The 16,023-nt window shown below is 40.1% G+C and overlaps 1 long non-coding RNA gene across 1 annotated transcript; it reads right to left on the bottom strand.

The window, feature by feature from the left end:
* Positions 1-10,218: 10,218 nt before the first annotated feature.
* On the bottom strand, positions 10,219-13,885 carry LOC146445361 (uncharacterized). The gene is made up of 2 exons (XR_014851735.1): positions 13,766-13,885; positions 10,219-10,813 (listed from the first exon to the last, which is right to left on the bottom strand). It is a non-coding gene; the product is annotated as an uncharacterized LOC146445361 (long non-coding RNA).
* Positions 13,886-16,023: the final 2,138 nt, after the last annotated feature.

Below are 16,023 nucleotides of genomic sequence, written 5' to 3'. Positions count from 1 at the left end.
CTTCTCAGGTAGGCTGGGCAAAGTGTACAAATCAAGCTGTAGGCAGAAGATGTCTATTAAAATCTTCCACATGGAAAAATCATAATTGCCTTTTACACACATGAGCAGGGGCTTGGAGAGACGGGTGCTTTCTCTCGAGGCTTTCAGTTTTACAAAGGAGGTGTCTGGAGGATAGTAAGTGAATGATAAAAACTGAGAAGGGAGAAACATGCACTCCTTGGCTGGGAAGTTATCAAACTTGTAGAGCCTGGGGGCTCTCTTCAGATGCATGAGCAGCTCCTGCTGAAGACAAGGGAAATGGTGTGTTGGTGTCTGTGAACAGAAGTTGATCCAGGCCCCAGGTACTTTAGGAAGAAGTGTTTTCTTGCCTCTCTCTAAAGAGAAGGTATTTTATTCCTCTTTCAAAAGCCAAAAGTAAACATCATCAAACATGTTTTTACAGACAGCCTTGGTGTGTTCTCCCCACCCTCTAGCTTTCCTTTCCCTATCTCCTGGTTATTTAAAGAGAAAGTTAGATGTAGTACACAACTTTATTGTAACCTTATATGGCAATTTTGCAGCAACATTAAAAAGTGATCAGTTTCTCTGTCAGACAGCCAAACAACACTTCTGCAGTCCTTTCTGAGCTGACTTCCAATCTTACAAACATTTGGTCGAAAAGTGTGTTTCTGTTACAGTCCTCTTCTCAGCTATGATGTCTGAAGTTTACAACACTCTTTTGGAGTGAAAAACAGACAAGACCCATCCCTGATAAAGCAAAGGAACAATGAGAAAATCCCAGGGTAGGAATTCAAGCCAGTCTTTGCAGCATGTCAAGGCTAATTCAGGTCCTGCAGATTCAAAGTAGGCAATGTGTGCTTTCCATTCTTAGTACAGAAGCAAGGTGAGTGAGAGTAAACTGCCTCAGCCCAAATTGCTCACAAAGGTTACACTGACACCATCATGTACTCAGGCACGGAAATGTGGCCTTCCTCCTATGCTTTGGCTCTGGCATGATGCCATGATGGGAGAAGGAGGGCAGTGACACCACTGTATGGTAGGAAAGGAGCCCAGTGCAAACCAAAGCTCTGCACAGGATACCAGTCCATTGAGGGACCCTTACCAAAGGGCAAAAGTTAATTTTTTTAACTTATATACTTCTCACCTTCACAGAAAGAACACCTTAGCCACAAAACCTTCCTGCCAAACAGTCACAGGCATTCCCTCTGTGCATGACCCAGAGAAATGAGAGATAGTGGAACTAAGCCAGAGACCTTGGTGTGCAGCCCTACACAGCTAGCTTTTATTCATGGACTTCATTTCCATCCTGAAGAAAGGTTACACGTCAATTACAGTATACAGTGCGCTTCATTGAGAGATTACTGAACACTATCAATGAGGCTATAATAGAAGTCTGGACTGCAACAGGAAAATCCAGCAGTTTGACTTAGCTGATGGATGCATCATCCGTTCCCAATATCCTGACTGCTATTAGAAATGAAAATGCCTCTTCCTTTAACTGTTTTGGACATCTCATCTGTTCTTCTGGGTGAATGTACCATTAAATGTCAGTCTATAGATATATCATTTTGGGGAGGGTGAGTAATGAGCTAAATTGCTCCTATCTGAATGAGACACACAAATCTGAGCACAGGCACATCAATAAAAGGCTCAGCAGTCACAAAGACCAAGCAGCTCTAATGCCTCTTGACATTGCAGAGTGCAACACTTCCAGAATCTCTGAGGGGGTTAACTGTTCAGAGGTGGAGCACACCTTGGTATGGGATCGTGGGCAGAAGGATTGACAATGGCCCTGATTTTCTGCAGTAAGTGTTGGTAAACAGAGGTTGCTCTACTGTGTTTCACAGTATGCCTTCCTGGACTCTTATACCTTCAAATCCCTGCAAAACGCAGATTTCTGGGGAGTTTTTCTGGCAGGGGGTACTGTCAGGACAGGAAGAAGAAAGCAATTAATGGCACAAAGAATTCTTGTCTGACTGCTTGGCACAAGGTGGCTCAAGTAGAAAAAACTGCAATATTTTTCTCCTTAAACATGTGATGCAAATGTGAAGAGGGTACATCCGGATTCCTGGGGCATTTTTAATGATATCAGAAGAGATTGTTTAACCTCAAAAGGTTAGCATTTAATAACTATGTTAGAACCTGCTGTTATCAGACTTGTCAGTCTTCTACCACCAAAGAAATATTAAATATCTTTGGAGGCCACAAACTGGGGGAAAAAAAATCATGCTTCAAACATTGGGTAAAAAAAATGTGTAAGGAAAACACCTTCAGAAGTATCCTGGGATCATTTAAAATTGAAGGGTTTATAAATGAAGGTTGATACCTAGAAATGGATGCCTGGTGGGATTAAAAATATCTAGTACTGGAACTTTTGTAGGTGATGTGAAGTATGGGTTTTTAAAAACTCTTTTTCTGTCTAGTCTAAAGTTATTTACACATTGTGAAGATTTTTGGCCTTAAGCAGCCAACTCCTTTTTCTCATCTAAATTCACTCAAGTCCCTGGGCATCTAAGGGAGGCTTAGTCTTCTATATAACTAAGGTGCCTTTAAAAATTTGCAGGAGTTGCTTTTGCAGTGACATGGTTTGAAAGTAAATGGAAATTCACTACATACTGGCATTCAACTAACAGACAGGAAAGCAGCAGCATGCAGGAAAATGGAGAGATAATAGTGTTTGCACGAGTCTTCAGTGTATGTGCAGAACAGTCACCGGTACATTAAGGGTTAATACAGAAACAAGTATATAAAAATCACACAGAGCCGGACGAGGAAGCACTTGAAAAACAGACACAAAAATGAAGCTTGCACCACAGCTCAGCCCAAACTGAAGCAGACCCGCAGAACATCTGGTGTGGCGATGGTGTGCTAGCAGCTGAGTGGCAGCATGTCTCCCAGGCTGACAGGCAGGCAGCAGTAGGGATGTCTCCGGCTGCCTCCGAGGCTCTCCTGCTCAGCCCGGCGAGCTGGGGATGCTGCTCTGCTCGCAGCCTGCGGCAGGGGCATGTGGTGAGCCCAGGAGCTCACACAGAGGCAGGACAGGCTGGGACAGAGGCTGCAGGGAGCTGGGGAGACAAGTCTGAGGCAGCAGCAGAGCACACAGGGGTGTAGGGTAGGGGACAGCAGAGAAGGAGGTGGTGACACAGGAAACACAGGGGACAGCGCAGGTGTGTAGAGGAGGAGAAAAGTGAGGTGCAAAGTTTCCATACAAAGTCTGCCTGCGCTCAGCTGGGCAGCCATGGAGTGAACAGAGCTTTATGCTAAGTTGCTTACACAGCCCCAGCTGAAAGGGGATGATGTGTCACCCTTCACACAATGCTCAGGCCAAGCTGCACCACCTCCCAAGAGAGGACAGCAGCTGTTGGGAGAAAATGGCCAGCAGAACGGGTGGATGAGCAAGAGCAAAGCCAGGGCCATGGCAAGGTTAACGGGGTGGTGAGCTGCACAGTGGGTATGCCAGCCAGGATTAGATCCCCAAACGATGGAGTCGCAGCCAGCCATGCAGACCTGATGCTTCAGTGCTGAAGGCTGCAGTAACTTCACCACTGAGACCTCTAGGACAGGGACAGTCTGGGCACCCAGCTCCACTTTCCTCGAGCCCATGGAGCTGGGACAGCCAGCTACCCCTTCTCAAACCCACCCCAGATCAACAGGAAGCAAATTACCACTATTTACTTGTTTTCCTTTGTTTTCAACTACGAAGACTGCTGAAAAGACTTCCATTTTGAAATGTCACAAATGTATAAAAAAGAAAATCACATTTATTTATTCCTTTTCTCTGTTTCAGAGATCTGACTGTCCTGAATGTCAGTTCCAAAATCCTCAGTGGCTTATGAGAAATTGAGCGTGCTCTTCTCTGAGTGCCTCGATGCTGAAAGAGGACAAGCTTACTTTGGACCATTGAAAAAAAGGGAAAATAAAGAGCAACATGAGAACAGTCTGCATGAACTAATTTGTCAAGTCACTTTATCCAGTGTCACAGCTTTATGCTGGACTTCTTCCATGTGGTCTTGCATTATCTCTGTTTCTTCTCACCTTGTAAAGGTTCCAGTCCTGCACAGATCTCCACATATGTCTGTGAAACATCCAGCAGTTGCTTTGGTCTGTCAATGTGATTTAAGTTGTAGTCTTCTTATGTTGGGGCTCTGCTGTTGCTAACACTCCCATGCTGAACTACCTCACATAGCAGAGTTTAGCACATGTGCAGAAGTTGGCAAGACTGGCTATTTGCTTGAGACACATTATATGAGAGCTATAAATATTTGAAAAGTGGCCAAGAACAAGTTTTGAAACTAGAAAAGTAACATTGGGGGTGAAACGACAACTTTCATTGTCAAAAGGCCAGTGCTTTATTACAATTTACTGGATTTTTTATTTCCTCTCTAGAAATTAGTGAAATTTTGGAAGAAAAATATTGCAGAAAGTTTTCTTTAATAGAGTGTCTATATTTTCCTGGAAACAATAATTTTCTTCTTTGTTTCAGACACTGAATGAACCAAGATACACCAGAACATTTAGAGTCTTAGCTATGCTTGAGCTTAATCTGGAGGTATTATGCTTGTGGCTTAAAAGATCATTATTTTTAAATGCTTCTGTTTCAGCCAGTGTATAAAAATATCAGGAAAATCAGAATGATCCTGGTAAATCAGCTTTATGATGCCTTCTCCGTTAAGGTTACCAATTAAAAATCATGCAGAAATTGATTCAACACAGAACATGCTTGAAGTCATACAGCATCTCTGCTTGCCTAGATGCAAAAAAACACAACTTCTGACAAAAAGGACATAAAGAAACTCACAAAAGAGATTGTAGGAAGGAATGATTCACAGAAAACAACATATGCAAATGACAGGAGAAGGGCAAACAGAGCACCTATCTCTATAAAAATGGGAGGAAGGAAAATTATTGAAAGAAGGAAGCCAACAACCTAGCTATAAATGCTTGAAAGAAAACGAGAAGATGAGCCAACATCCAGTGAGGATTTGTTAGAGAGAAACCATACCAAACAACTCATTCATAGCAGGAAGATGATAGCATATTTTTCCTTTGTGGTTAGGGAAAAGTACACACATAATAAAATTTAATTTTAACACATTTTTTGGTGGGGTATCACAGGAAGACCACATGAACAAGCTAGGGGAGTACAGAATGGATGAGTGCATCACAGGGGAGTTATAAAACTGGTAGGAAAGCTGTATTTGGAGAGAAAACATGAGTGTTTTTTGGACAAGTTATGCCATGATTCTGGAGTTTTACAAGTGTTTGTCTGTGATGTGCTGATACTTAATATTTTCATCAGTGACTACTAGAATATAGAAAAAAGGATGATTATTAAAATCTGGAGATGATGACCAAACTAAGTGGACCTGCAAGTGTGTCAGAAGACAGGATAAAATCTGAAGTGCCCTAGATGGGTGATAGAACCGTAGTTATAAAAAGAGACTGTAATTCAGCAGGGACAAGTAGAAAGAACATGGACAGCAATCATCACCATGAATAAACTCAGGCTCAGAAGTAACTCTGTAGGTAGCATTTCCACAGAATACATCTGGGGATCTTAATGCTCAACAAAAGTCAGTATTTTCATGCTATTTTGTAAAAGTGAAATGCTGCATCAGAAGGTATAAATAAGTGAAATAGACTTTGACCTCTATTCAGAATTCCGTAAAGCTTCTGCTGAATATTAGAACATCTGTCCAGTTTTGGGCAGAACACCTCAAGAAATGTAGGGATCAATAAAAAAGAATGCAGTGGAGTTCATTAAAAAATATAGAAAAGCACAGTCTCTGGCAGCAGATTGAATGAGTTCTGATTGTAGCAGAGAGCAAAGGCATGGCTGACTCTTCAAAGCCCACAGCAAGGCAGACAAGCAGCGACAGGCTTACATTATGACCAGAAATATTCAGGTTAGCTGTAATTTAGAAAACTTTTTAAAATAGAGAGTACTGACATGACAGAATAGATTTCCTGGAGATGAGTTTTGTTGGAGGTCTTTAGGGACATGTTAAAAAATACCTGTGATGAAGGAAAAAAATACCACTGATCTTTCATTCAGGACAAGAAGTGGAATTCTTAAGGGGATGTAGAGGCAATGATATTAATTTTTGCTCCAAAGTGCTTTTATAAAGCTTATACAAAGAATTGAGTTTGAAACTGTTACTGATGTTTTATGCGTGGAAGAGTGTTCAAAATGTCCATTCAGGAACTGGATCCTCATTTTAACTGGGACTGTGAAGTGAAATATTCCCTCGTGTATCAAAAACTCCAGACAAAGTCATCGAGTCCGGATGAGCTTGCAAGATCAGGTCACAACTGGCTTTGCTAATACTTACCAGAAACTGCTGTCTTTGTAAGAGCTTTTGTTGGAATTGCGTATAAACAGATCTGTTACCTTGCTCAGTCCAAAATTATGACCTTGGCTGAAGTGATGTTTGCTTGAATCCATTACTGGAAAAGTACATTACAAGAAAAATTGCATGCAGCAATGGCTTGAAAGCAGAGAAGGAGCCAACATCAGGATCACTTTCCTAGCCTGGAAATTCTGCCCCAAAAATAAGAGCTTTCAATCATTCAGCTAAAATATTGAAACCCAAGAAAGACTGAGATGAAATTAGCAGAATTGTATCAGGAAGAGCTTATTATGAAAGAAATTCAGTACCAGATTTGATATATTATGATTTAGTGACATGTTCCTCATGCTGAACTGTGGCCAGACGTGCCAGTCCTGAGGGATGAACCCAAACCAAGCACGCTCAGCATTTCAACAGTGTGGGCCCAGAAGCTGAGCTAACCTCAAACAGTCAAACTTGCAGAGGAGAGCTTGGATGGGAGGAGGTGGATCTGACTCCAGGCACTCTCCCCAGGGACCTGGTGTAACTCCTCATGATCAAGGCACTGCTATGACAGATAACTGGCGTGCAGATAGGTCATTTATGTGAAGGAGATGTGCAGTCATTTTGCTGAATAATGTATGAAATCATTGTAACTATTGGCTGAGCGGCATGTGTGAAAAAAAAAAAAAGGATCTGAAAAAGCTAAAGAAAAGATAATTGCGACAGCAGAAAGGATAAACTGAGGTGCTGAGTCACTGAAATTAGAAAGAGAAAACATTATTAAATCTCTCTCCCTGATTATGTAGGGCTTTTCCCTTATGGTCCAGCCCCCAGTGTATTGCCAAAGCTTGTTTAAAATAATTCAGTGGCTTCTCATGGGATGCAACTCTGCTAACTAATCACTTGTATTTCTTTTTCTTTCCTCATTCTTCTACCCACAATTTTACATCCTACTACCTTAGCCCTTGGATGACCTGCATACAAATTCCTTTCCATAAATGAAACTTGCACCTTTCAAAAAACCCATACATTGTTGTCACATCAACCTCCCATTTCATTCTGGGTTGGTCAAAGCTTGAATATAATGTTCATTTTTATTTCTGGCAATTTCCTTCCATAAATCAGTCCCTCCAGTGCCTTAAACACATCTGTTACTTTTCTCTGAACGTCTTCCAACCTATCAATATCTTTCTGGAATAGAAGGACCTAGGATTATATCCAGTGTTTTAGGTGAATCATTACTTAAGAAGGATTTTGCATTATTAAGTCCTGTAAGTAATTGCAAAAAATTAAAAAAGCTACATATCAGTAACCCCGAGCCATAAGCTGTTGGTGGTCTGTTCTGTGTGGTGTGCATAAGAGCACTGTGTGTCTCACATGGGACGTAGCTAGGGAAAAAACCCTGATGCTCAAAGCAAACTCTACCTGCTTCATGGTCCTCTGCAGCCTTTTTGACCTGTGAAGATTATAAACTCTTCATCAATATTTTCTAGTCCAGTCTAATTTTTAAATCAGGTTCTGCACAGATATGGTTGTGAGATTCACTTTTGTACAGATAATCTGCATGATGCTTAAATTTAATTTTGAGACCTGTTTTGAGGCGGGAGATGTTCTAAGAATGGATTGCAGGCTTTACACTGACAGTATGTTTACCCCTAATAGTCACAAGAGTTAGTCACCTCTGTGCAAGCAGACCACAACATATATTAAAGTTGATTTTTAAATTCAGTTTTATGGTTCTTTTCTTCCCTCTTTTGTAGCATGTTTCCTGTGGGATATGGTTTACTTCAGGCAACAGGATGTTGTAATGGGAAGAGTAAAGCACAAGGATTGTTCCAGGCCCTTCCTTTCCTGTATCACCTTGAATTCATCCTGACCTGGCACTGGAACCTGTGTTTGGCAGAGCGCTTCTTTTTATACACATCCTTTGGTTAGTCAGTCTCATCTGCTAGTGATTCTGCCTGAGTTTCTTAGTAAACACAGGCAGATACAGAGCATCAGCATACAGCAGTTCTACCTTTGGGTGCACAGGCCATGCCAAGACTTCAGCTAACACTGTTCCCATCTGTCTCAACCTGACCAAGGATGAAGCACTGCCCTACTTTGCACCCAGCTCTAAAAGCAAGGGGCTGATACTCCAGGAACATTGCCAGGGTGGTTACCTCCTTGGAGGATTTTACTTTCAAGGAAGCTGTGGTCAAGATAATTATATACAGCTCCTCTGCCTGTTGCTATTCCTTGCCTACAGTCAAATTTTGAATTCCTGGAGAGAGGGATCTCCACATATTGCCACGTGAACTTACACAAAGTGGTAATTTGAAATGTGCCTGTTCCTCTCTCTTTGTTCTTAGCATGCTGCTTGTGATTTTTTCCTTTTCTTGCTAGGAACAAGAATTAGGGTAAGGCACAAGCCTGGTAACACTTATGTGATAAATGGCCCAGTCAAAACCAATGACAGTGCCTGGGGATCTGGGGGCTCTTGTATGGGGCTCTAAGCACAGACCTTCTGCTGCCTAAGAATCTGTAAAGCAGAGTTAGTTGCTTTAAAAAGACAGCTGGACTCTTATCACCTGCTGTGCTTGCGTTCTTCCCATCACTGTTGATATAACTTAGATTGGAATCTGAGTCTCTAATAAAACATTTGAGTGTTTTATTTTGCATTTTATTTTGTTGTGTTTTTTTAATGCACATCAAAGTCATTCATAATTCCCATAATTTTCTACATTGAACTGTTTGGTTAAGCAAAGACTCTAGTGATGGTGTGAATTATTTATTTATACTGTGTCTACTTTTAAGTTGGGGCCAACATTAATTTGGCTGGGTCACTGGCATTGTGGATTTAATTGCCATGTAAATAGCTATGGAGTCTACGTCTTTAATTAGCGTGCTAAATTCTACACAATTTATGAATAAAATATACTCATTTTGACATTTTAAAACAGTTATTTTATTAATGAAGAATTTATCAGTGTTATGCCAATTCCCTTGCCTTTTGTTAATTATATGCCTCTCTTGCATTTTCTGATATGTTAATTTTGTTTGGTATAAATATTTGTCCTCATTAAGATGAATACATTGTCAATGTTGACTTTCTTTTCCTCCCAACAGATAACTTAAATGGGACTTCATTTTTTTCATCTTGTTACTCTTACTGATTTGTAAGAATCATCTAGCTCTGTCTTCCATAAAATCCTTTTCACCCAAGGAATGGCCTAGCTTTCTCTATGTGGTGTGCATGCCTGTCGCTGTTGAGCAGCTAGCAGAGTAATGAAAGCACCAGTTCTCAGTGGCAAGAAGGAATGACCTTTATTGTTTTGATTTCATCACATATATAGAGTTCTCAAAAGTCACCCAGATTGGTCAGTCAGAAGCCTTCCCCCAGGCCTGATTGGCCAGGCCTGCACTGCCCAAGCTCTGGGACACTGCTCCAACAACACCCAAACGTTATCTTTATTTACAAAACACAAGAAGAGTTCCCATGAGAAAAACCTGTGCTAGCCACACATGCCATGTTGAAAGGGATATTGGATAGACTTTAGTTAGCTAGGTTTCTTACTAGAGGAAATAAAGAGAGAAGTTTTGCTAAGATACACTGTCCCTTCTGTGAACCTCTGCTGCTGGATTGGTAATTTACACATGATGCATGCTGAAAGGCTTAAAGTGTGCAGATGTGGAACAAGGGGCATGAACAGGGGAAGGCTATGGTGCCAGAGTGCTTCTAGAGCAATGGCAAAGCCATAAACTTTTACAGGAATAGCTGTGTCCCTCTGACAAGCAAGTGCTTTCTTAACCTCACATTCCTAGCTGGGGTAATTCTCACTCCCTTTCTCTCTTAAAGAATAGGAAAACAAACAACAAAATAAAATTGACATACAGCCACGAGCTCTTTTGTCACACAGCTTGCTTATTTTTGCTTGCACATGAACTGATATCATGCCAAGACCACCAGGGAGGTAAAAGGGAGGTACTGATGGGGCAAGGAGAGAGCAGGGGAGGCAGGTGTGAAACGTTCAGAGAAGGCAACAGCAAGTTTGCCTCTGCAAAATGAGAGGGGTGTGAATGGCAGCTACATATAGTTGTTTTAAGAAGCAGCTTTGTTTTACAAACAAGAAGACCCCTGGTTTTATCAGGCATCTACACAGTTGTTTGACATAAAAGATGATAAAGGGAAGTCAGGCTGAATGCAGAAGATAAACTTGCTGATGAGGAGACAAAATATTGACCCCTGACATGATTTGGGACAAGAGTTCAAGGAAATAGACAAGGGATCATAGAATAGAATCATAGAATCATTAAGGTTTGAAAGGACCTCCAAGATCATCGAGTCCAGCCTTTGATTGAACACCATGTTGCAAACAAAACCCTAGTGCTGTATGCTGTTTTCCAGTCATTTCTTCAGCACTCCCATGGATGGTGACTCCATCACCTCCCTAGGTGGTCTGTTTCAATGCTTGACAACCCTTTCAGTGAAAAAATTCTTCCTGAAAGAAAGAAAAAGGAAGCAAAGTACATTTGAAAGCAAATTTAAAAGAAATAATAACTACATAATGATTGACTCAAAGTAGCAAAAAGATGAAAAAGAACCACGCACTTTCCTAATTTCTACAAAAACCAGAAAACCCTAAAATTGAGTAACTTTTAAGATGTTAGGAAATACTGACAGTTGGGTGAGCACTTATAAACAAATATTGCTTAAGTTCCAGATATTACATTGCAAAGAAGTCAGGCTCTTGTATCAGGGGGTAAAAAAGCTGGCAAGAACATCAGCTCAATGCTGAACAAACACCTTAGAGCAGAATCTTCTTTTTTTTTATGAGCCAGTCACATATAAAACCCACATTAATAGTGACAATGAAAAGCAGATGTTCTGAGTTTATTACACTTCTTTGAATAGACTCTATCAAATATTAAGCCAAATTCAGCTGAGGTTACATGATCTTGTACCTCTTGGCCTCGTATAGCTGTTATGAAGGGTTTGGTACTTCCACCACTCCTTGTCAGTACATGTAAGCTTTCTGTTTAATTATGCCTTTCCTGTTACAGCTTCTAACCTACGCTAGGTCACAGAAAAATGTCAGGAGAAGACAAATCAAAAGAAGCAGTCACAGCAGCAGGTCAAAACACACAGGCACACTGCTAAGGATGCAAACGAGTCTGTGGATGCAAAATTTGACATGGCTCCAAGGACACATATGAAAAAAGCCACTGGAGATTAGATCTCCAGGGAGTTACAGGCAAACAACATCAGGGTCAGGAAATCCCCTGAGGCAAATATATTTGGAGACCTGTACAATGCTCAGGGAGTGTTATGCTTATGAAGGGAGGAAGGAGTGGCCTGAGTCTGGCTCAGGGAAGCTCTGCTCAGGCCAGAAGTGCGAGGCATGTACAGCAGGAGCCACCAAGCCAAAAACAGCCCACCAGTTGTCCTGTGGGCTCATTGCTGATGCACCACAGCACTTGCAGCAACTCTGTCACTTGGGTTGGTCAAGATAATGCACCCAGAAAATTGTAGCATCTCCCTGGATGAGGGTGAGTCTCATCCTGCTGAAATGGTGTGGTGAAATGGAAATACATTTGGCTGGAAGAGATGTATCAGTACTTGGAATGAGCTGTAAGCTGTAGGATACATCTGCCTGTGAGCAGCGTGGATGGCAGTGTGGTTCAGATGGGAATGGCCCCAGGGCTGGACTGGGATGCATCCCATGACATGGGCTGGTCCTCCCATGTGTGATCACTGCTTACCCACAGCAGCTCATTTCAGAGATGAGGAGCTCCTAATCCACTTGAACTGAAAGTCTGGAGACCATGTATCCATGGATATATGTGTGTATGCATTTGCTTCACTGACCCTTTGGCCATTTTGACCTGAGGAGCTGCACATAAATATCACACCTTGGATCACTCCTTGAACTCTGAAATTCAATATCCTCACAGACTCTGTACTACTGTACAGATTATGTGAAAATATTTTTCAGGTCTGACATGTTTTTTCTCCCCACAGATATGCTGTAAGTAAATAGAACTGGCCAGGTTTGCCTATGTACTGAGGTTAGATTATATGTCAAAGGACAGATGGATAATCTGGCTCTGTACATGGATGTAGATCCTGACTGCTGCAAGTCACCCAGAAACATGGAGAACCTCTTCTGACTTTTGAAGTCTTTAGCACATGGATTACTTTCCACTGCAGACAAATTTCACATCATCAGTTGCTTATTTCAGTTGCAGTAAAAATGAGGATTTGAACATGGATTTAAAAGTAATCCGAGAATAATCCACTGAGCTCTTTGTTGAGCCATCTCCACCTGTTTATAGTATTTGAATTTTGCCATTTTTGGACTGTTACTACATTCACATTTTCTTTTCTGCTTTCATTGTATATTTTTCTATTATGCTGCTAATTTAGCATTTTTTGAGATGCTTGCAGGCTTCCTCTGAAATTATTTGATCACATGCATTCGTGGAGTGCTTTAATGTCATCTGTTACTTACTTTTGTAACATGCATTTAGACAACACCGTGATTTGTTTGAACGTTAATTTCTTTTGTGGATAGAAGCCAACATACTGTTTTCACATCACAGATCTGCACTCAATTGTGTAACATTTGGATCAGGAACATTTAGGATTAAATATGTTTTCTAAATGTTTTGAAAAAGCTCAACATAAGCTCTGCCGCAGCATTCACACTTTTCAGGTAACTGATCTCAATGCTCTGAACAGCAGGACTTTGAAGACTTCAGCCAGGGGGTGACGTGATTAGTTAATCTTGCTTCTTTTCTGTGTTTCTTTTCATCTACCCTGTTTTATTAAATTTGAAAATTAAAGCAAATTCTGCCGAGAGCAAATTTGTTTGTATGTTTGCCCTTTGTTTGCACTGACATTTATATATTTGCATACGATTGCCATTCCTTCTTATGCTGAAATCAACTCTGCTTTATTGTGACACTCCAGTCTAAGGAAGGGATATCCTACTGTGATTCCAGCACAATAAGGACTGATTGAAGTGTCAATGATTTCAGCTGTGGTTTGTATTGCACAGTTACACACACTCTATTCCATTTAAGCAAAACAATCCCAAGAAACAGAGACAACAGGATAAAGGTCAAGAGTCAAAGATGCGAGTGAGCTCTTTAGTGAAATTTACTGCAATAGGAATAAATTACTGATTATGTCTCTGTGCTTCTCTTTCATTTATTTATTTTTTAAAATGAAGTGAATGGTATCCTGATACAAAGAAATTCCTTTACAACGTTGCATGCTGCTCCCCAGATGTTCCTGCAATTGGTCATGAGACTTGATTTACGAGGAAGAAGATGAACCATACACAGGTATACGGAGAAGGATGCTCTAGGAAATTATAAGAACCCACATTATAGGAAGTCCATTAGCTTTCACTTCCTAAATAATTAAACAGTACACTCATTCACCTTACCTCAAGAAGTGAAAATGGATCTTTTGCAAAGGGCATCCTCTTTTATTGGAGAAAATATATTGTTTCTCCACAGAAAAAAGAGAATACAGTTTGAAATGTGCAGAAGAAATTCTGGGGAACCTGTAGAAATCAATCAAATATCATTACAAATGCACAATAAAAACTAGAATTTTTCATTACACTGACAGTCAATATTTATGCATGTCAATATGAAGTGATATCTTTATAGTTATTTGTGGATCAACATCACTCATCAGAGTTTATCAGGTATTTTTCAATACAACAGGTTTTCTTTAAAGAAAAAAATGTCACATGAAAGTAAAATGTTTGCAACAATAGCTCAGGTTCACTGAGCTGCTGAGTGGTTAGAAAGCCAGTTATCTCAGGGCTATGCCCAATCACACCAATCAACATTGTCAAGAAATGTTTTTGTACCAGGACCTTTTACTTAGTTAAAAAAATTAAATAAATGAAAGAGAAGCACGAAGATATAATCAGTAACTTCCCCTATTGCAGTAAATTTCACTAAAGACCTCAGATTTTTGACTATTGACCTTTATCCTGTCATCTCTGTTTCTTAGGATTGTTTTGCTCAAATGGAATAGAGTGTGTGTAACTGTGTGATACAAAACACAGCTGAAATCATTGACACTCCAATCAGTCCTTACTCAGCCAAAGCTTTCAGGAGCTCTGATTTTCTGACTTTGTGGAAGGAATTCTGGAAGCCTGGAAAACTGCAGTCATGTTTCAGATTTCCAGATCACTTAGCCACTTCACATTACATAGGGGGCTTCTCAGGCTGTTCTTTTACCTTTCAGTATGGCCAAGGTTACAACACAAGTAAAGAAGAGCTGATTATTCATTTTCATAATTAACAAGTCTGAGATGAGATATTTCGCATTTGCTCTTCATTTAGAAGTTGTAAATATTTTGATTTTCATTCCAAAATAAGAACAAACCTTTAAGCCTTTCAGAACTTCCTACAATATTGGTAATTCAGGATTTTAACTGCTATATTCAAAATACTTTAGAGTTTCTAATTTTCTAATATTTTTTCTGGAAATGTTTGTAGAACATTTGAAATTTCTGTAGTTATGCTGGTTAGCCTGAAAATTCAGATCAAACCCACGAAGTTTGATATATTTTTAGGGGTCTAATAAGGATGGAAAAAGAGTAAGATGTGATTTTGATGCCTGTGCTGTGTAAAAAATATTAGCAAGTGGCAATTAATCAAAATCAGATTGCACAGAAAGATATTTCTTTGCATAAATTATTTTCAAATACATATTATATTAGGTATATAATATACTATTATATTAGTGGAGTATGAGATATAAAATACAAGATATTGGGTAATTTCCTGCCTGGGTAACTGATAGCAACTACTAATTTGACCAGCTCTAGGAAGATTAATTGGCTACAAATTCTGATCCTTATGCATGGGACTACATGTTCTGAGCAGTTAAACACACAAGGCAACTTGGCTTCAGAAAGGTACAGCCCAAGCCCTAAATGCACAGCACTGAACCAGCCAGATTTTTTATGGGTTTGTGTCCCTTTCTCAAGTATGAATGTCTGCCAGAGGAAATGTACAAAACTAAAGGGGCAATAATTCCCTCTGTTATTGCTAGGAAAAGATTGATGGAAAGGAAATACAGCAAACAACATTGGTAATGATTAATTGTAGTCAATTGTACAAACACTGTCTCTTTTGGGTATTCCTGACAACCTTTTGCTGACAACTAAGACCTGTAGAGTCCTCCTCTAGCACCATCTTGGCTGCTCAACACAAAGAATGAATTGTAAAGTTCTCACAGTTGGTATTCACTTTTCTTCTGCCAGAAACCACCTGTATGTGGTGAGACCATGTACCAAACAGTTCTCCCAACAGTCAAGGTCTCCCTATCCTACCTGCTAACCTACTTCAACAACACATTACTATTTTTCATTCTCCCCTTTGTGTTTCACTGCTTTCCTTGTGACTTAACAGCTGTGAAAAACCCTGAGTACTCAACTCCTATTAAACTTAAGACTGAAAAAATTGCTATGCATTTTGATCATTCCTGGTACATTTATAAATGACAATTTCTTTATTCAAGTGGTTTAATTAAGACAAAAACTGTCTTAAAGGTGCTAGCACCAGGAAAATTTTAAGATGGCAACATCTAGAAAGTCTCTGAAGATAAATACAGCTGTAAATTGTCCTGTCTAGAATTGTCCCTAATCTGTTTCAATTTGTGGCTCTAGTTATAGTGGGG

The sequence above is a fragment of the Lichenostomus cassidix genome, chromosome 1, assembly GCF_008360975.1.
Source record: "Lichenostomus cassidix isolate B80296 chromosome 1, HeHo_3.0, whole genome shotgun sequence".
NCBI classification, from domain to species: domain Eukaryota; kingdom Metazoa; phylum Chordata; class Aves; order Passeriformes; family Meliphagidae; genus Lichenostomus; species Lichenostomus cassidix.
Note: the sequence above shows the minus strand (reverse complement) of the source record. Positions and strands in the feature narration are given on the sequence as shown.